We start from the raw sequence: 22,393 nt of genomic DNA, 5'->3' as shown, positions 1-22,393 counted from the left end.
AAAGGATACAGATGGACAGCCAGATGAAGAGATATATAGGGCAAGGTCTGGGAGTGTCCCAGATGCAGGAGCTTCTGTCCCTGTGTAGCTGGGGTGCATCACCCTCCTAGCACGGATGTGTTTGCCAACCTGAAAGCTCTCTGAACCTCATTACTATTGAGGATTTTATGCAGGCTTCCTCATGTAGGCCTGATCAATCATTAACTCCATTTCCAGTCCCTCTCCCCTCTCTAGAGAAGTGGAGGTAGGAGCAGGGCTAAAAATTCCATTTCTAATCATGGCTTGGTCTTTCTGGTGATCAACCCCCATCCAGGAGCCCACCTGGAGTCACCTCATTAGATCAAAAGATACTCCTAGTGCTCTTATCACTTAAGAATTTATAAAGGTTTTAGGAGCCCTGTGTCAGAGACTGGGGATGAAGTCCAAATATATATTTCTTATTATAAATCACAGTATCACACGGAGCCTCAGGGCAGCCCCTTCTTTCTCTCATAGACTGTTGCAGTTACAGCTAGACATTGTACTTCCAGCCCACTCTCTGCACTGCCACAAGCATTATCTTAAACACACACACACACACACAATCTTATTCTACTTCCTTCTTAGTTTTCTGCTGCCTTCAGGATAGAGCCTAAGCTCCTTGTTGAAGCATGCAAACCCTCCTCGTCTAGCTGTAGGTCTGTTGACTCATTTCTTGCAGATCCTGAACTGTTTCTTCAACCTTGCCATGCCCTTTGACACCTCTGTGTCTTTGCATATTTTTTTTCCAGCCTAAAATGCCCTTCCACTCTTCTCTACCCAGTGAATATCCACTATGTCTTCTTTCAAGGTAGAGCTCAAATGTTATCTCCTCTATAAAGCTTCTCTGGTCTGCCTGAAGCCAAGTCGGTCACTCCCCTTTATGCCTTTCTGACTCCCACAGTTCTTTAGGTATATCTTTATTTTAGCAGTGTCATGCAGTAGTTAAAATTCAAACACACTTAGCAATGCCACTTTCTGAATGTGTGACTGGGGGCTCTATTAGCCTTGTTGTTTTCATTCGCACGATGGAGACAATATTAGTACCTATCAGACAGAGTTATTGTAAGTATTAAATGAGATAATCCATGTAAACCACATAGTACAGTGCCTAGAACATGGTCTTTACAGGGCTATCCTTGTTAGACTGTGAGCTACTTCATTTTTGTATCCCCAGTACCTAGCACAAAGTCTGGATCACAGTAGGTATTTAATATATGTTTGTTGGAAGAAAAGGAGGAAGCAAACAAGCTACCTTTCATCTCTATTAACAAAACACAGAAAGTGTTAAACTGTATTTATGAGGAAGGCCCATTAGCTGTTCTTTCCTTCAACCTTCAGTCAATACTCGGATATTCAGTTTTACCAGCTATAAAATGCCTGCTTCCTCCTCTCCCCCAGAAAGCTTACAAAATGTAATATGTAAAAATTACACAGCCTTAAGTCTTCTAGGTACGTCTTAGCTATAGAAACTGCTCCAATACTGTCCCCCAAAAGAGAAGAGAAATTAAGAATGCATTTAAACTGTGAAATTAAGGAAACTTGGTAAAACGGAGGTCAGATAAGCCATTCAGTAGCATTTCTAGAGTCCTCCATTTTCTGTATATAGTGTCAATACTTTTGTTTTCAGAAAACTTCACTCTCCCAATTATCAATCCTTTTTAAATTAATTGCTAATAAAATGATGCTGTTGTCTTCCTTTACTTAAAATTCGAAACATAATTGTTAAAAACAAATGCCAATTGAGGACGCGGGAAGGGGGAAGGGTAAGCTGGGATGAAGTGAGAGAGTGGCATGGACTTATATACACTACCAAAAGTAAAACTGATAGCTAGTGGGAAGCAGCCGCATAGCACAGGGAGATCAGCTCGGTGCTTTATGACCATCTAGAGGGATGGGATAGGGAGAGTGGGAGGGAGACGCAAGAGGGAGGAGATATGGGGATACATGTATACATATAGCTGATTCACTTTGTTATAAAGCAGAAACTAACACACCATTGTAAAGCAGTTATATTCCAATAAAGATATTAAAAAAAAAAAGCCAACTTTCACCGTAATGAGGTATAGCAGCCCATTTCTTTCTGTCTGTCTAAAAGTGAGCTTTGGCAGTGGGTGGCAAGATTTTTGGGTTCTAGTTCAGGGACAGGTATTAACAAATGAGTTAATCCGGCCAAGTTTATAATTTACCATCTTAACAGCACTGCTGGTTATTTCTTAGATGCTTTGAAATTTTTAACATTGTTTAATTTTTCTGCAATTCAAGTTCCTCATTTGCCAAAAGAAAGTAAAAATACCTACGGGAAGGTATGAAGGTTAAATGAATAATGTAGATAAAACATCTAACATGGTTCTTTGCATGTAGCAGATGTCTGATAAATGTTATTTTCTTTTTCGTCAGGATTTTGTTTACAGCACCACGTTTTATTCAGACTAACCTGCTTACATATGGTTTACCTCACTATACTGTAAACTCATTCGTGGCAGGAATTATGTCCTACTCATCTTTGGATTCCTAGCACCCAGCACACTACTTAACATATAAGAGGTGTTGAATACATAATTATGGAAGACAGGAAGGAAGGATGGGAGGAAAAAAAGAAAGAAGAAAGGGAGGAGAAGGTGAGAGATGGAGGGAACTAACTACTAGGTAGAGTTGAGTACCATGGAACAAAAACCCCTATATAATTATTCAAGTTATTGTGTTTTAAATATTTGTTTTATCATACTAATTGTAATAAGTCTAAGAAATTACCAGCACTATAAAAAATACTTGAATGCTACTTCATACTTTTGAAATGAAAAAAATATATATATATCTCTCCTTTTGTTTTATGCCAATGTTCATGAACAAGCATTACTGAATGAAAATTGATTGTCAAAAGTGTAACAAATGTGAGGTGGGCTGTGATTTTGATGGCACGTGTCACTTAGGCCAGCAAAATAGGAGTGTCACCATGTTTCAGGGCTCTTATGTGGCACTTAGAAAACTCTTCAGTCTGCCATCTACTCGTTCTGTGACCTAGTCAAGGTGATTTATCACAGGTAAAAAGCATATGTTTTGTGCCTTTTTAGTGATGCGCTTGACACATATTAAGAAATGATACAATCTGTATAGTATAAAGTTGTAGTGCATACCAATCAGACATGTTATGCTTCGGGGTTACATAATTCACTGTTTGAAAATACCTTATCTGAAGAAAACAAAAGAACAAGAATCTGCTACCAAGATAGTTTTCAGTCTTCTCAAATAGACTTCTAGTACCCCTTCTCTAGTGTGTGCTATGGCCCCTAACTTTCTTTATTTTAGACTTTTTGTTGCTGTTGCTATTCTTTTCTCTTGGTTGACAGTTGATACATACTGTTTTCTTTTTAATTTTTTAAAAAGTTTTAATCATAAAATGTAAACAACATAAAAGTGTAAGTAACAAATTCCTCTTTGCCGTGTCCTTACCCCCCTTTCCTTGCACTCCATCCACTTTCTTCCACAGGTACGCATCTTTCCAAACCTTTCCCGTGTATTAAATGTATAGATATATGTACATGTACATACACATATATTTTTCACACAAATGGGATCCAGCCATATATATGTATGTGAGTATATATATATATATATAAAATTAAGTGACATGCTTTTTTCATTTAATATCTTAGACACCTTTTCATGTTAGTACATATAAATACATCTCATTCTAATGGCTGCATAGTATTCCATGCCATGGTTCTAACATAATTGATTTCTCTATTCTTCTTTTAATCAAAATACATTTGTTTTCCCTCTTTTGCAATATAAATAGTATAGCAATTGACATTCTTGTCTATTTATCTTTCCATGGGGTAGAGTCCTAGAAGAAGAATTGCTGTGTTAAAGGGCACACCATTTTTCTGAGTGCCACTTAGAACAGTCTACTGCAACATTTAGTAACCATTGCTATTTGGTTTTTCTTTCCTGTTTTATAGAGGTTGGAAATCTACTCTGGTTTAACTGATCCTTCAAATACATTGAGATGTCAGCATAAAGAAGCTTTTGCTTCTTAAACAGAAGGGGGAAAGGAAAGATTGTGCCTCTTATGTTAATTTAATCAGGAAGCTTTAATGATGTCTTAGTGTTTGGGTTTTCACCATAACAAAGTTTCTTTTAAAGTTGAGTTCAGTTCATTTTACCTTATTGTTTTATCTTATGCCACATCCAAGAGGAGTTTAACCATTTAAATTGGTAGTCACTTAAAAAAATTATCTCTCCACAGCATGGATTTGAGGGGGGCAGGCAAATATGGAGTGAAGTGCTTCTCATTAGATTATACAATGGCAATCCAGTTCTACTGAAGCCCTGCAAAATTATTGCTGCCAAATTTAATGTACATTTTCTGTTTTTTGGTTTTGGGGGAACAAATGCTTTCATTATTTCTTTTGTATTGCAGAAAGGGAAGAATCTAAGAATTCTGAAATTTTAAGTGTTGAAAATGAGAAATGTAGGCTACAGCTATATGGATCATGTTTTGAGCTATCTTTTTAAAATGTTATGGAGATTTCTAAGAATGGGGTTATATCACAGCCCCTCAGATGGGAAGTTATGAATAACACTCATAGAGGACTGAGGAACTAGGGCCATAGAGTTTTGGGAAACTATTGGATGATGGTGTTTTGGGGCTGTTTGGTCATGCCTCCTGGGCTCCCTCCTAGAATCTCCTGGTACCCTCCTCCACCTATCCTGACTGCTGTGATCACAAGTGAAATGATTTTCTTTATCATCTTATTGTTAAGCTTCTGCTACAGCTTCAAAAATCAGAAAATTTTAAAGTGGAAAAGGAGTCCTTGGAGACCACTGACTTCTTTCTCTTGTCCTGAAGCAATAAAACTGAGCTGCATTCTAGTGTAATCACAGGTCATCTGTCTTTCCAAATGATTCCTATTGAATTTCTTTCACTTTTTTTTAACTAAAAAAAAAAAGTGATGACTAATAAGAACAGAATGAGCAAATCAAACATCTCCCTCTCCATGCCCTCAGCACATGTGCCCATTCCTTGGCCTTTCCCTACTCTGTTCAACATTGCAGTTCCTCCTCCTCATTCAGACCCTGGTTGGTTATCACTCCCTCGGTGATGGAAGCCATCCTTTATGTACCCTCACTCCCAGTGGAGAGCATTCTTCTAACATGCTCTAACATGCTTATCACTATAATCCGATATTTTTCTCCTGTTTGTCTCTCCCATTAAACAGTGAGAATAGATTTGTCTCTATCTTATATCTCCAGCACCAAGCACCAAGCACAACATATCTCCAGCACCAAGCACAACAACCAGCACTCAGTATATGTTGGTTAAATGAATGGATGAATGAACAACTGACTGAATAAACCAATTGGATAAACAGTCCTTTCTTAGATGTCATAAATATATTTCAATCTAGAGGAAGAAGGATGGATTAGAGGTCCCTCTCTACTTTCTGAGTCCGTATAAGCTATAGTCATTTTACTTAGATGCTTTAAAATATTTGTGTATGGATGACAATCACCTACTTTGGAGAATGACTAGTGCATGATTTGGTGTTTGTTAATGTACCAAAAGGCATCATGACAGCAATTGTTCATCCATCATTTGGTAATTTGCTGGATTCTTACTTAGCCCATGGCAAGGATTCCAGAGCTTTGTTGTAGAGACCTCTGATCGTCTGGACTGGGCCAAACTGATTTATAAAAATCTGAAATTTTCAGGGGCATATGTACCAAGAAACATTCCAAAATTTGTGTGTGATTGCGTTTAGATTTGATTGCCTTTTTTAAATTTGTCAGATGATGGCCAAAATGACAAGACCTGTATCAAAACAAAATACGCTGTGAAAACTGCTAAACAGTGGCATTTGTGAAACATGCTTAAGTGTGTGTGCTTTTGTAAAAGTGATTAAAGTGAAACAGGATTAGCAAAAGTTTAGGGTTCAAGATTAGCATAGAAATTAATTTCTGAACAAGCAGGTTGTCTTGTTTCATTTCATTGCTTCCTGTGTGATTATGTAAAGCTGAAATTAATTTCTGAACTGTTTTTTAGCCATGAAACTATGCTAGTATTTCTCAACTTTTTATTTGTGTCTGTGTCTAGATTCCCTTTTTGTGTCCTCCCATCATGCAATGGCTAATCAAGGGCCTAGCTATACCCTTGTGAATTTGTGACTAGTTGCTTCTGACCCTACCTATCTCATGTAGCACTTTTCAGTTTGTATCTGAACCATTCCTTAATCAGTGTGTTTTTGAGGAAGATCTTGATCCTGCCAAGAACCTGGGAAAGCTTCATGAAGAGATTGCTCAGCAGCCTAGAATTTGCAAGTGCTTAATCAGGGTGCAAAGCTTGCTTAAGGTTGGAGAGTTAGTTCCCATGAATGCATCTATACGCACACAGCAGAGTGACTTTGAAGGGGGCCAACCCCTGATAGGGGCCTGCAGTGTGGACCAGCCATCCTACTTTATTCAGGAATGAGAAGGATAAAAAGAAGGAAGAGTTGTGGTGACAAAAGTCTTAATGCCATACTCCTTAGCTCTATAGAAGTTTTCTGGGTTTAAGTTCCTTCTGTTTTAGGCTCTATTTTTCTCCTTTTCACTGACAGCTAAACCGCTGAAACTTTATCATGCTTATCTTGACATGACCTCTTAGATTCTTACTCAATATAATTTTTTATACCTGGGTGAAATGTAAACATACTAAATCCTCTTTAAACTGGTACTGGTTTGTTCTGGACAGTAGTTCTATTGCCCTAAGTTAAAAGCTACTCTTCTTCCCAGTACATTAGGTGCTTAGTTACTCTTAAAACATTGGCTATCCCAAGTTTCTTGGAGTAGAAATCTCTTTATTTCTAGGCTCCCAGTATTTTAAAATAAAAATATTTCCTGTAATTAGGCTTTAAAATGATGGAACAGTTATGAATAAAAGTTATTCCTGTAACTACCTAAAACATCCGCTAAGAGTTCAAAATGATTAAGAAGAGAAAGAGATGTGTGCTTGGCATTTAAATATCATATGTTTGTGTATAAAGTCATATTAGTTTTGTACATATACTCACTTTAGGAAAAAACATGGTCAGAAGAGTAAAATAGGGCTTCCCTGGTGGCACAGTGGTTGAGAATCTGCCTACCAATGCAGGGGACATGGGTTTGAGCCCTGGTCCGGGAAGATCCCACATGCTGCGGAGCAACTGAGCCCGTGTGCCACAACTACTGAGCCTGCGCTCTACAGCTTGCGAGCCACAACTACCGAAGCCGGTGTGCCTAGGGCCCGTGCTCCACAACAAGAAAAGCCACTGCAATGAGAAACCCACGCACCACAACAAAGAGTAGACCCCGCTCACCACAACCAGAGAAAGCCCACACACAGCAAGGAAGACCCAACGCAGCCAAAAATAAATTAATTAAGTAAAGAAAAAGAAAAGTAAAATAAATGTTAAAGATAATGTTACAATCACATTATTGAAGAAAAGTGAACATTAAATAGATCTATAAACATTAAAATTAAAATGTGATTTGATATTTTAAAATTAAAAAGTATTATCATATGTTGAAATTTACTAGGAACAGCACTTACAATTTCACTAACTCATTCACTCTCAAAATTTTCCTGAAATGCTATTTACATAAGCAATAATAATATTAATATTAAACATTTTAAGGTATAGCTCAACTTCAACATTTAAAAAGCACACACAAACCCTGATAGAGTAGCTTCAGTCTATTAATCAATTACAATCAAATAGCACAAACCAGAAAAATACTGAGTTAATAGTCATCAGCAATTAGGATAGTGATAGTTTTGGAGAAGAAAATTTCCTACAGTGATTATTTCCATAACTTACTCATTGCTATGAAGAGAGCATTAACACATACTTTTAGCATTCTTTGCAGAAATTATCTTCTAAAGACAGCTCTGTTCTAAACTATGTCACTGACATACTATGTGATTCTTTGGACAGACTTCAACGTTTCCATCTATAATACATGGATAAATATGTTGAAACCTAATTTTGAAGATCCACTGACTAAATGGAATATAAAAAATAAAGCAGTGTTTGAAAATAGGCATGCTGGATATTTTTAATGGGTTTACTAAACATAAATGTGCAGGAATATTGAGAAATTTTTGGTAAGAACAACTTCCCTAGCATGAAAAGCATATTAATATTGCCACATGTTGACATTTACAGCCACATATGACATTTAAATCCAGTTGCATATGGTTGCTAAGTCAAGGATCTGATATAATCAAAGTTTTAAAGCTCAAAGGATTCTTAAAGAGCAGCTAGTCCGAGCTCCTTATTTTATAGATGAGGAAATTAGGTTCAGAATGGAAAACGCATTTGCTCATGTTTTCACGGAGTGACTGCACATCCAGATCTCCTCAGCTCCAGTTGTTATTTCCCTCAGAGGGCTGACTTTTGTTGGGACCTTTGAAGGTGCATGCCAGTGTCTGGAAACTTAACATATAGTGTCCCACAGGTACAATTTTTCAAATGTACATAAATGACACTGGGATTAACAAAATACATTCATTTTTAAATAATAAGAAAATTCATGGTAGTTTTTTTTTGCTGTTGTCATTTTGTATTTGTCTCATCAATAGATTCTCAAAATACAAAATATCACATGGAAGCCACTGAAAAATTTTGAAGAGAATATGAAAAGTTTGGGAACCATGACACAGTATCCCTTCTCCTATATATTTATTAAAATTTTGAATGGCTGGAAAGGATAATGATTTATTCATTTGTTATTATGATGATGATGATGATGATGACGATGATGATGATGATGATGACGAACTGGGGGAACAGAGGCCCAGATATACTGATGCAAAGATGAGCCTGAAACCAAGGGCTCAGGTAAGCATGCTGATATTGGTATGTACCCTGTGCCACTGGAGCATGATTTACCATGCACTCACACCAAGTGAAAGGCAACCTCCTTGTTTTATAGGCATGTTAAGACACACAGAACATTTGATTTTAATGGCATTTTTCACTTGACACAAGTAGTATCATAGTAATATCCACCTAGTCCTTTATCCTGACTTGCTAGCAATACTCCTGATTCTGGTTTTCAAGCATCTCTGGAGAAGCCCGAAAACCCCTAAGGTATCTAGCACTGTCAGGTCTTCCTTCTTTTTAACCTTACGGCAGTGTAAGCTCATTCCCTTTTGTTCATTCTTCACTGCATCATTTATATGCTTAGAAATAGTTTTCCTTTTCTCAAGCAAAGGAATTCAAGTTACTTCAGCTCTTATGGAGTTTATTTTCCATAAATTAGCGCACTCAGAAGTACTTGTATTAAATTGTGCTCTGTTGAGGACACAGTGAGCAGCACATCACTAGAGCAAAACACTCTGCCATGAGTCTGCACAAAAGCAGGGCTCAGGAAAACATTCTGAGGCTTTCCCAGGAGAAATGAGGATCCGGAACACAACCCTTATTACAATTCCACAAACCAACTGCGCATTCGTAGTCAGAATGTTCTCAGAGTCTCCTCTATTATATTCTCTGCGTTCCATGTTTGTTTTGATGTATGCACCTCATCCCCATTAACTTTAATGAGTTTTACCCGCAATCAAGAGACTGACCCTTGTATGTGGGGAGCTACCATTCTCTGTATTCCTCAGGAAACAAGACGCCACAGGGGTAATCTTACATGGGAAGATAACCAAGGTCTTCCTTAAGGCCTCCTCTCCATAGCAGAATCTGTCCCTGTTTCTCTTTGCATTTAAGTGCTCGGAGTCTAAATACACTTTTGCATTTAAAAGAAAAACTAAGATTTTTAGGTTAAAAGTTTGGCAACCCAGAAAAACCTAGTTTTTGTTTAAACAATTTGAGAAATAATACACATTGCTAAAGAATTGTGACTATTATTTGTGTTGAATCAACTACTACATGTACAAAATGTTGATATTTTTAATTCTTCGATTTTCAAAATTTATTTAAAAGGGTTAATGTTTAATTATGTTTATTATTTTTCTATACTACTGTTACTACTGCTCTTGCTGCTACTACTATTAACATTACCAAGAGGACTTGCTGAATAAGAATTCTGTGTTTTGCTTGTCTTAAAACACCTCCCTTTATCACTTTTCTTGGAATGTCCTGCTAAAAGTTTAGTTACATTGAAGGAAATGGAAACAGTATACGAAGGAGGGATGGCTTTTATGAAATGGAATTTGCGGAATGCCCTCATTTTGGATGAGTTGCAGACTCAAATTCCACAGAAACCCAAATAAAAACAGTTACATGCCAGTTAAAACAAGACTTCACTTGGTCTTGGAATGGCCTCTGTGTCACTTGGTGGTATGGCACTAACTTAAAAACTGCAAAAAAAAAAAAAAAAAAAAACCCATGAGACTACAAATTTGACAATAGAAGAGAAAAATGAGTTAGAGTACCTCTAATGATCAGAATCTGAAAATACCGTAATCACAAAAGTAATTTGAACAAGTTAGTTGTTTAGTTAGATTAAGGAAAAATTATTGTCCATTCAAACTTGTCATTCTATAGGTTTTATCTTTTTATCTATCTATCATCTATCAATCTGTTTATCTGTTTATGCTTGTCATGTTTAAAAGGAGAAATTGTAAATGATGAAGCTATTATAGAATAACAGAAATTGAAAGACTTATTTGATCTTCACAGATGTAATATATGGACCTAGTTCTCAGTAAAGATCCAATCCTAGGACACGAAAATGAGTTCAGTGCAGGCAGGGACCATGCCTTTCATGTTTATATTTCTGGTTTGAGCACAGTCTTTGGCACATAGGTGGTACAAATTGATAGTTGTTGAATGAGAGAGTATATCAAAATAATATTCCAAAGAGATGGTCTACTTAAGTTTCAAAACTCTTGTTGATTGTATTCTGTCTGACAGATGGTGTAATTTTAAGGAATGTTGTGAATGAGAAGACATGATTAGTATGTGCAGTTTTTTAAAAAAAAATCCTCTTTTTAAAAAGTCCAATAAAGTATATGGATAGATAAGAAAGTATATAAGATGAATATCCAAGAAGTATATATGATAAGTATATTTTTTAGAAAATTACCCAGAGATAGCCACTGTTCATATTTTTATATATTTCCTTTCAGGCTATTGAAGTATTCATATGCTTTTTATATATGAGCAAACTTGGAATCATACTGAATTTCCAAAATATGTCAAACTCCACATATATCTCATATATAAAATAATCCAGAGTAAACTAAAAATAATTACCCTATAACCAGCTTATACTTAATATATATCACTTTCAAACAATGAGTTCTCAACAAAATTAAACTAAAAGCAAAAACTAAATAAGATTTGGACCAATGTAACAGGACTAGGGGGACTAAGGAGATTTCTAGTTGTCAGCACTCCTAGAGTGTTTCCGCTTTGTATGACGACTTTCCGTTTTCAAATGAGGGCATTTCACTTTAGCAGCTTATAGAGTATTTATTCTCAATATCTTAGGAGAGTTTGATAGGCAAGCATTCCCTCTAAGCTGCAGGTGTACATAGTGGCATCTGATTTCTGAAAATACCTTGGCAAATACCTATTATTGTGATGATTTAGCTAAAAATACTTATCTGAAAGGTGGGCTGTGGTAGCCAATTACAGCAAGTTAACTGATGAGATGACTGGGGAGGGTGAAGAGTTTCACCCTCAGGTAAATTCAAAGAATTGTCAGCAGCCTGTTCCAATACAAAGTGAACATACAGAATGCTGTCAAAGCCAGAGCTCTTTTATTAGAATTAGGGTGACACTTGGGACGCTTACCACAGTAGCACGAACCCACAGGCCACACTGCAGATGTACACATAGTAAATCAGAAGAGAGTATCCAAACTGCAGTAGCCTCTTTTCTTTCTAATCCCTAAATTGCTGTGGTACATGATTTCTTTGAGGCCAAGAAGTTGCCTTGCACTGCAAAATATTTAAAAGGCATGGCAGTATTTCAAGGTATCAAATGAAAAGATCACTTTGAAGTGCTTTAAAATTGTATTCCCTTGGCTTAAAAGAGTTAACTCACTTTCAAAAACACTTACAACTGAAAATGAACTAGGCACCAAGGAGAAGAAGGTTAGCTGTAGTAACTCACTTTTGATCAAAATGCCTCAAAAGTTCTGCTCAAGGCTCATGCTATTGAGAGAGAGATCCCAATTGCCATGGATCAGGGAGCATATGGCTCAGAGTTTAATAGTCCTTCACCCAGATTTTCTGATAGAATGTGTGTACTGTTTCTACAACAAAATCAAATAGGATAATTGGCATGAAGCCATCCTGTTTAAACAATGAGGAAGGGGAAGGAAAGTCTAAACAACAACTATGTATTGCCAATTAAGCAAACTGATTGTAGCAATACCCTAGAAGAGAAAATATTTTACTCAATGATATTGTATCTTTTACAACATTTTGCAAGCTGGGAGAAAGAAGCATTACAAACATGCAAGGAAGTATTGGGAAATATTAATAAAGTCATTGTTGCATTAAAAAAAAGTCTTAAGGATTTTTCTGGGGAAAATTCGATCAGAGAATTTAAGATCCAGGGAGGCCCAACTCAATTATAAGACTCACAACCCGATTTTAAAATAGGCAAAAGATTTTAATAGATATCTTATCAGAGAAGAGATACCAACGGCTGAAAAGCACATAAATAGATGCTCAACATCATTTGTCATTAGGGATACGTGAATTCAAACTAGAATAAGATACTATTTCTTACCCATTAGAATGGCTATGATAAAAAAGACAGACAATAACAAGTATTGGCCAGATTATGGAGAAACTAGAACCCTCATACACTGCTGACAGAAATGTAAAATGGTACAACCACTTTGGAAAATATTTGGCATTTTCTTATAACATTAAACATAAATTTATTATATGACCCATCAATTTTACCCATAGGTATCTACCAAAGAGGAATGGAAACATATATCCATGCCAACATTTGTGTGTTCATAGCAGCATTATCCATGGTAGCCAAAAAAGTGCAAACAATCTAAATGCTAACTAACTGATGAATAGATAAATAAATGTGGTATATCCATACAATAGACTACTATTCAGCAATGAAAAGGAAGGGATTACTGATGTGTGCTAAAATATGAATGAACCTCAAAAATATTATAAGTCAAAGAAGCCAGATACATGAGACCACATATTGTATGATTCCATTTATATTAAATGTCCAGAATAGGCAAATCCTTAGAGGTAAAAAGAAGATTAGTGGTTGTCTGGGGCTGAATGTGGAAACAAGACTGATTGTAAATGGGCACAAGGGAGAAAAAACATGGGTGAGACCATGAGCACCTGAATAGATTAATAAATAGAATTGTGAGGACCCAGGATTGGCTACTGGATGCCCAGGATTGTACTGCTGATTGGGGGGTGGGGGACAGAGTGATGAATAAATTGTGGGAGTATAAAGAACTGTAAGCTTAGAAACTACAAAGCAACCTTTTGTCAAAGAAGGTTCAGAGAATCTGACCTTACAACAGGGATGTGGCTAGCTTGTTCTAGGAAACCCAGAGGTCCAAACCTAATGAAATAGATTTTAGAGATGGGTTTTGGAGGAATGTAATTAATTTAGTTTCATCAGGATGAAGTTTTTTTTTTTTTTTTTCTCTTTGTGGGGAGGGATGAGGTATGGGACCCAGACAAAACCTGCAAGGAAGCTGAGAGTAACAACTTTGTCCTGGGTATGATGGTGGGTGTAAATTAAGTGTGAAACAGGAAGAAGTGAAGCCTGGTCTATAGGCTAACCCTGCAAAATAATTTCAAACTCAATAATGTTAAAGTGGCAAAGGGACAATTTTATGGATATGGAAACTTCAGAGAGATTCAATGACTTCTGAAGGTCACACAGAAAGCAGAACCTGAGATAACAAATTCAAGTCTCCTCATCCCCAGTTTGGTGGCCTTTCCACTACAGACTAATCTGTGCCCCAGTATTCCTTTGTACTAGAGTTAAGACCATCTTTACCTTTCCTTTAAACTGGTAATCGATTGTACTGTGCTGAGGATATAGTGGAGGAGGAACTCTGCAAGATAAATGTCTGACTTAGAAAAGCAACCCTCATTTCCTTAGGGGTGATAGGAAGAAAAGGTAGCCTAAGTGTCAGCAAATCCACATGGGAAACCATCCAAATGGAACACATTTTATCATAAACCTTGTGGTCCAAAGGGAAATACCAGAGCATGTGGAAAGATCAGTTCGGCTTTATCAGCATTAGAGAAACTACCTATTGTCTATACCTGAAAGCTTTTGAGCAGAGTCTTAGTGTAGAAACAGAGCTTAAAAATAGAATCTGTGCCATGAGACCATCAACAATAGAGGCAATGCTATTGGCAGATTTACATAATTTAAAATAAGTCATTAGGGACTTCTCTGGTGGTGCAGTGGTTAAGAATCCACCTGCCAATGCAGGGGACACAGGTTCGAGCCCTGGTCCAGGAAGATCCCACATGCTGCGGAGCAACTAAGCCCATGCACCACAACTACTGAGCCTGCACTCTAGAGCCCACGAGCCACAACTACTGAAGCCAGAGCACCCAGAGCCCATGCACTGCAATGAAGAGTAGCCCCCGCTCGCCTCAACTAGAGAACGCCTGCGTGCAGCAACGAAGACCCAACACAGCCAAAAATAAATAAATAAATATTTTTAAAAAAATAAGTCATTAAATATAATAAAATGTATGTTCTTTGCTTGATTTGGTCTGTAAGAACTTAAAAAAAAAATTCATCAAAGACAATACAATCTAGTGGTGGAAATAATAGGTTTGCCTAGACCATTTCATTCCCTTACATCAGAGGCTGCTGCAGACAGAAAGAGACAATGCCCAAGGTGGCTTGTAAAAGGTCCAAGAGAAAGTTAAGGGAGAAGGAAAAGAAGATGGAGAATCAAAAAATAAAAAGAAAGGAAGAAGGAGGAAACATCTAAAGTAAGAGTAAGAGGGGGAAAAGAGTGAAGAAAAGAAAAGGGAAGAATAAAAAAAAAATAAGTAGGTATATATAGTAGGCAGTTCAAGTTCTTCAAGACAGTTTGCCTTATTCTGCTTTATACATTGCCTCTTTTTCTCAATTTTCAACACCAGTATAATCCAAACTTTTATTGCACAAGAAATAATAGGTTCATTTTAAAAAGTTTTAACTGCAGAAAAAGCAAAAAGAATAAAATAAACATTAGCTGTAATATCACCATGTAGATTAAATCTCTAGTAACATGTTAGTCAATAATATCGCCATCTTGTTTTCAAAACATTTTCTTTTTATAAAAATAGAACTGTGCTTCCTTCCTTGCTTTGTAGCCTGATTTTTTCACAGAAAATAAATGAATATCTTTCTACCTCAATAAATACATACTTTCAAAATATTTTAGGACTTCCCTGGCGGTCCAGTGGTTAAGATTCCACACTCCCAATGCACGGGGCACGGATTCGATTCCTGGTCGGGGAAAGATTCCACATGCCACACAGCGTGGCCAAAAAAAATAAATAAATAAAGCATGTTGAAAAATATTATAAATATTTGCCTCCATTTAAATGTAATTTTAAAGATTTTGATTTATAGGACACAGAGCTTTTACAAATTTATGAATTTTTGCTTTTACTTTTTTATCATGTTTGTAAAATCTCAGAATTCTTAATGTAAACACTTTTGGGGGAAAGAATAGAAAAGAGTTACTCAACGTCTGCTTCTAAGAGAACCAAAGCTAGAAATAATAAAGTATATCTAGAACCCTGTGCTGGGCTGTGCTGAAGAGAGATGGGAAGACTATTTGGGGAAAGATGAGTATTGTTATTCCTCACTATGTAATAGGTGTGTACGAAAGAAGCTGTGCGTCCATCAGAAAAATCACATTGTTATTTGTGAAGCTTTTTGAAGAAAATGCAGAAGCATGGATTGGCGAGACAAACATTTGCCATCTATTGCAGTTTATCATAATAGGGGAAAATGACAAAGCCTTAATTGTGAAATGATTATACACCTTATCATTGATTTCAGAAACTGCTAGCTGCATTTCTTTAGAATGTTCCCTGATGTTTCAGATCCATGGTTACTTGTCGCTAGTAACTCACATTTACCTACCAGAGAGATGTAATATGGAGAAATGTGGGTTGTACTTAGGGAAGGACATCTAACTCAACTTTCACAGGCTAATTCAGCAATTTCTTTAAATGATTTGTGTTTTCCAAAGTGATTATCTCAGCTGTATTTCAAAATATAATCCAAAGCCTTCTGTTGGTAATAAATCCACAGAAATCCATAAAACCTAGAGTGTTTCATATTATGATTATCAAACATTTATTGAGCTTTCTACTAGTTGTATTCTAGTTATTGTATAGGGCCAAACATTCATTTGTGATCCCTACCTAGAGGGGCTCGCAATCTAAATTTGGCCTAAAGAGAGCAGGAATAAGGGATATTCACAAAAATTATGTGTATGGTTAAATAGTCAAACAATACAAGTTCCTGTTTCCCATTGTAATGATTTACAAACTACAGTGGCAACAATCTCAAAGAGAGAATTCAGTTAGCAACCTTTGCAGTTATTTTTTATCTTTATGGGGTTAACCTTATTGGGGTTGATTAAATTCAAGCTGCGATCTTTCATGAAAACTCAATGGAGGGTCCAGATGGTCCAACAATACCTCCTTTTGTGAGAGGAAATAACTTGAAGATTTTTGTCTAATTAAAGTATTTGTGCTGGTTATTCCTTTAAAAGGAGTCTGCATTACAAATAATCTTTATAAAATGCTAATTAGTCAAAACTAGAGCTCTGATTTCACTCTTTCAGTTATGTCTGAGAACCAGAGCAGCATGAACATGACATTTTGAAACTAGACTCTGATACCATCTTTGGGATTTCAGTCTGAAAATACAATTCTGAAAAATCAACAGAACAAGGTTCTGTGGAACAAAATGCCAGGAAGGTCAACGCATTACTTTCCTACTGTTCCAGTCCCATGCTCACAATTACCTTAACTCTTGTCAAAATATTTTCTATGGTAACAGCCAAGACATAATTAGCACCTTTTCTTCATGCTGAAAATATCATTGGTAGCCATAAAACAAATTTGGAGAAAGCTTTTCAGCACCTTAACTCAGCAAATGGCTACTATGGTTATATTGTGGTCATTGGTTATTGGTATTTGCCTGCTAGTGGGAGAAACACTCCATCTTACTCTGCCTTCCCTCCTTCTAATAGCCCTAACTGTACGAGATACAGAGAAAGAGAAAAGTCTAGGGAGAAGGTGGGGATTAGGTGGGGTGTGGAAATGAGTTGTGAAATTCTATAGGAAATTAGACAAGAAACAACATTACCATGCTTTGGTTATTTAGTTATTTTCCTTTGTTATTTTCCAACTTCTTTGGGTATTTTGTCTGTAATCAGGGTGATATTCTGAGATAGTTTGTTCTCCAAAAGCCGGTCTTATGTCAGACAGGCAAAAAATATGGGTCAATTTTGTCATGAATGGAAAGGCCCTTTATTTGGCTTTTCCTATGTTCTTGGTTCAGGCTACAAAAGCCAAAGTAGTTATGATCAGAGATTTCCAGCAGGGGGTGTACCTGCTTCTATAGGGTAAATTCATTGAAGCCAAATGACATCAAACATCTCAATGTGGTATGTAGTGTTACCACTGATGGTAGAAGGTGGAATTTTGATAACATTTTTTATGACTGTCATCTCTTTTTTTTTTTTTTGTCATCTCTTTTGATCCTAAAAAGACCATGCATATTAATACTTTATTAGGATGTGTTAAAGAACTAGAAACTTGTGGAGAATATTTAAACTAAAAACCTAAAATGCCTGACTGAAATCTTATTCTGCTAATTTTTAAAAAGTAAATGAAGAACAAAGCTTCAGGTGATTTTAATTATCCAGTACAGCAGAACAAGTGCTTAAATTTTTTTTTAAGATAAGAAGAGTAGTTGATCTGAGAGGGGTTGGTAATATTTACTCTATCTCTCCTGTGTGTGTGTGTGTGTGTGTGTGTGTGTGTGTGTGTGTGTGTGTGTGTAAATGATAAATTACTTATTTTCTCAAAGCTTTTGTTTTGGGTGGGGAGCGTTGGTGTTTAAAGCAATTTCTCTGAAGGCATGGTTCCTGATCAGTTTTAAAACATGCCATGTTGTCCTTGGGTTTTGTTTTATTTTCTGCTGTTTATTGCCTTTTATTTGTATATATGTAAGCATTTTTAACCCTAGAACTTTGCCCCCAATTCCTATTTTCAGATTTTTATGTATACAGAAAACTGTATGCTTTCTTTTTTGAGAGGAGGCAGGTACTAACATAAAAATGATACAAATTTGTTAGTTATTAAGCAGTTTACCAGTATATCAGTATTAATAAGGAGCAAAGCTGTAAAGTTCCAGACCCCTTAAATCAAGAAGGATGATGCAGGAGGACTAAGAAGTAAAAACAATGCCAGCTATGAAAATAATCTTTTGAAAACCATGACTTTTTTCCCCCTACACTTTCTGGTGTCTTCATTATGAGAAAATGAGATTTCAAAAGTCCTTTTTTTCCTCCAGTATTATGTCCTCATTCTTCAGTATCATGTCCTGTTTTAAAGAAAACAGTATTATGTAAAGAAAGTAACACCTTTAAAAGCCCTGATTTGACTTTGGTTTATATTGATACATGTCCATGGTTATGAAATTTCTGATTATTTAGGAAATAATTTTTAAAATATCTTTAGGACACCTTATAGTACTTAACATTTCAACCTCAAAATTATGGCTTTGAATTGGCTTCTTGTACTTTTAAGGACTTTTAGTACAAAGGTCAAAAAATGCATTTAAATGCACGAACTTTCCAACCTATACAAGTGGTGTGGCTATGTAAGGCTTTAGTACCATGTTTTGATGGATCCACTCTCCGAAATTTCCTCCTCTCTTCTTTTTTCTTCCTTTTCTCTGTATTTTCTTTCATTGCAAGTTTTCTTTAGTGTCCTTTTTCCCTGCCTATGGTTTGTAACTGAAAGAAATAAGTACCTACGTACCTTACTTAACTTATTTGGTACCATTCAGATGCGAGGGAGTGATTGGAGTAATTTTAGTCACACCTTTTTAAACTTAGGGAGCAAGAGACATATAGAGAAATTAAACATCTCTTCTGCTTTTGTCTATTAAGTTTACCTTAGAGAAATATGGAGAATAGAGGGGCAGGGGTGTGGAAGAAATGAACAGAACTTCTGCTGGAATATTGTGACAGATTTACTGACAAATATTTTCTAACAGATTTTTACCAAAAGGCAGTTTTTGTTTTTCTTTACTGACAGACCGGAAATGTACTTCTGGTTGGAAGCAGCTGCATCATTATAACACTAAAAAGCAACCTTGGCTAACTTCAGTACCTTATGTAACATAAGAAATACAGAATAATTTGAATTTAAAAGACTTTTTTTTTTATATGTTAACTTTACTGATGACGAACTGTTTTCAATGCAGGAAATCTATCCCCAAAGAGAAATTCTCCCCCACGTTACTTCTTTCTTTTAAACTTAACAACAAATTGGGGTAGATTTATTTTTTTGCTCATTCATTCTTTCATCTGCTGGCAGCTATTTTAAGACCTCTGTGTAAGACGGATTCTGATGACCTTGGGAAAATCACAAGACCTCAGTTTCTTCAATGGTAAAAGAAAAGGCATTCTTCCACCGTCCTTTCTCCACCATTCAATGCCAATGCCCAGATGAGAGATACACCGAAAGCTCAGTGTACCCCCAAACTTGTGAGATTTCCACAAGTCTCGAAAAATATTGAATGTATTTAAGGCAGTATAATAAAAGCCAGGTGGCCGATGGTTCCTAAGGTTGGGCTGGTAGTGGTGTGAGCAGGGGTCTTCTGGGCCACCCCAAAATCCGCCCTATGTCTTGGCATCTCGTTCAACTTCCATAAGAATGGACTAAACCGAGGGCCTGCCTCCGTCCCTGTGCGGTGTCGACGGCGAAATGGATTCTTCTTGCTCCCACGGAGTTTTGCCTTCTGGGTGAGTATGGCACCAGGTCCCGGGCGGGTGATGTCTGTAGTTGGCCAGCGATCCCAGGCAGAAAACTGGCTGCACACACAGGAGCATACAGGCAAGTATGTCCCTGAGAACGAGCTTGGGCGCATATTTTCATCTCTTGAATTCTTTAACGCTCAGAGACCGTAGGCTGATTTATCGAGAATCATTCAGTGCCCATGCGATGTTTTGCAACGGCTAACACAATATCAGGTTCCTTTTCAGTATTGTGGTTTGCTCTCAGTTACGGCCAGAAACCGGAACAGAAGGAAAGGGAGAAAGCAGGAAAGGTTTGGAGACGACCGTGCTCAGGGCTGCATGGTCTGCAGCTTCTAAAGCGTGGAGGATGGGACGGAGGAGGAGCAGAATACGGAGAAAGGGGAAAGCAGAGGAAAAACACTCACGCCAATGGGTAAAAGGGAAAAGGTGAGAAGGAATGGAGTAAGAGAGGGAACCAATGGGTGGGAGGGGCGGAGGAAGAAGGGGGAGGGGCAGAAGCCAATGGGGGAGCCGGGACGCGAGCGAGGACGCGGCCCCGCGCGCTCACTCCCTCCCTCCTTCTCGGGCGCTCGCGCCTTCCCAGGCTCCCGGGAGACGAGGGCAGGGGCGGGGCCCAGCCGGGCTCGCGGCGCGGGAGGCGTCGCGAGGTGAGGGCGGCGGGGGCGGGGGATTGTGGGGAGGACGCTGTGGCTGCGCGCGCGCGCGCCCCGTCGAGGCTGCGCCGCCGCTCCGCCCCCGGCCGGGTGTGTGGCAGCGCGCGCGCGCGCGTGCGTTCCGGCGGTGCGCGCCGGGAGAGATGCTGAGGTAAAGTTCGGGAGAGAGGGAGAGATCCGTCAGCGCGAGGGAGCCCGAGTGGCCGCCATTACTGAGCCCGGCGCGGCGGCGGGCGGCGGGGAAAGGGGGAGGGACGGGGCAGCCGCTGGTGGCAGGGAGGGAGGGAGGGTGGGTTACCCGGCCGCGGGAGCCGTAGGGCTTGAGGTTTCGGGGCGTGTGTGTTGGGGAGGGCGGGGGGAGGTGGCTGAAGGGACGCGGCGCACGGTGAGCGCGCCGGGGAAGAGAGACGAGCAGAGAGTGGAGGAGGAGGCGGCGGCGGGAGCGCTCCCCAGGAATGTCGCTGCCGCCGCCACCGCCGGGGCCGCTGCCGTTGAGGAGAAGACGGAGGAGACCGACGGTGTTAGGTAGGACCTTGCGACTCCCCGCTCCTCCGGGCCTGCCGGCTCGCCCCATCCCCGCCGGGGACCCTCCAGCCGCCCGCTGCCCTCTGTCCCGCTCGGTCGCCGCCGCCGGTTGTAACCAGTTCAAGGGGCTGGGGCCCCGCAGCCTCCGAGGGGAGCCTGGCGCCGCGCTCGGTCCTCGCAGGCCGGGGCGGGGAGCGGCTGCCGCGGGGAGGATACGGGCGGCGTGAAGGACAGAGAGGCCGTGGGCGGGGGGGGGGGGGCGCTTTCTCCACAGGTGACGGGGCAGGGGTTGGCGGAGGCCTGGTGGCGGCCGGGGATCGCGCGGGCCCCGCCGGGTGTCCGCTCTCGCCCGCCGCTCTCACTTGCTCTGGTCTCGGATGGTGCGTGGGGGAGGAAGGTGGCCGTGTCTCTTGCCCGGGTGGCTGCTGTTAACGAGTTCCACCTGGAAGGGGGAGAGGGGGTGGGCGCATATTCGCGGAGACACAGCCCTCGTTGCAAACTTGAGCGCCTTTCTGGGGGATCGGCCCTTTCACTTTTTTCCCCTCGCTCCCCCACTCCTCTCTGGGTTCTGTTCACCAATTTCGCGTCTGCTCCTAAAGCTCGGGGTAGGATATGAGAAGTTGCGCTGCGCAACCAAAACACAAGAGTCCTAAGGGTTGACTGCGACTGGGTGAGCCTTTGATACTGAGTTCTCGCTAGAATAACCTCTAGAGTCTCCCTGTTTCCACTAAAGAAAAGTATCGGGGTGGGGGTGGGGAGCTGCGCGGGAGCGCGCGCGCACTTATCCACACATAAATACACTCACTCCTTCACACCCTCCCTCTCCAGCGTTATTAGAAATGCAAGTGAGGTGGACGCTCTGGGTGCAGTTGAGGCTGAAAGGTGCTCTAAAGTCAAGGCAAACTATCAGGACGTTTAGTAAAATTTCGAGAAAGTTGTAGGGGAGAAGCTTATGCTTTTACAATATGATAGAAATCCAGTCTGGGCCCATGCTGAATATATGGGAATTTAAATGTTTTAAATTTAGGCCAAAATAGGCATGCAGATGGTGTGTACGCGCGTTTTTAAGTTTAAATTCCCAGCGATAATTGGCTTTTGCCTTTGTGATTGGTAGGAAACGACATCATTCTTTAAAAAGTGTTCAGGTATAAAACAGTGAAATACATCGCTATATTTACTGATTTTTG

The 22,393-nt window shown here is 39.2% G+C and overlaps 1 protein-coding gene and 1 long non-coding RNA gene across 10 annotated transcripts in view; one reads left to right on the top strand and one right to left on the bottom strand.

The window, feature by feature from the left end:
* The window catches only part of LOC309625139, a 479,966-nt gene that overhangs the window by 90,689 nt on the left and 366,884 nt on the right, over positions 1-22,393 (bottom strand). The window lies entirely within an intron of this gene.
* ARHGAP5 (Rho GTPase activating protein 5) overlaps positions 20,705-22,393 on the top strand; it is a 77,855-nt gene continuing 76,166 nt past the window's right edge. For 3 of the 9 annotated variants that reach the window (XR_014242304.1, XR_014242305.1, XR_014242306.1), the window contains exon 1: positions 21,005-21,206. The gene's annotated coding sequence lies outside the window, so the exon portion shown is untranslated. Of the gene's footprint in view, positions 20,833-21,002; positions 21,207-22,393 lie in introns of those variants that run through there. The other 6 variants (XR_014242302.1, XR_014242303.1, XM_082384062.1 and 3 more) reach the window with 4 other exon arrangements.

This window comes from Balaenoptera borealis (genome assembly GCF_965194805.1).
Source record: "Balaenoptera borealis genome assembly, chromosome: 3".
In the NCBI taxonomy this organism is placed as follows: Eukaryota; Metazoa; Chordata; class Mammalia; order Artiodactyla; family Balaenopteridae; genus Balaenoptera; species Balaenoptera borealis.
The sequence above is the reverse complement of the archived record's forward strand: the minus strand, read 5'-3'. Positions and strand labels throughout refer to the sequence as shown.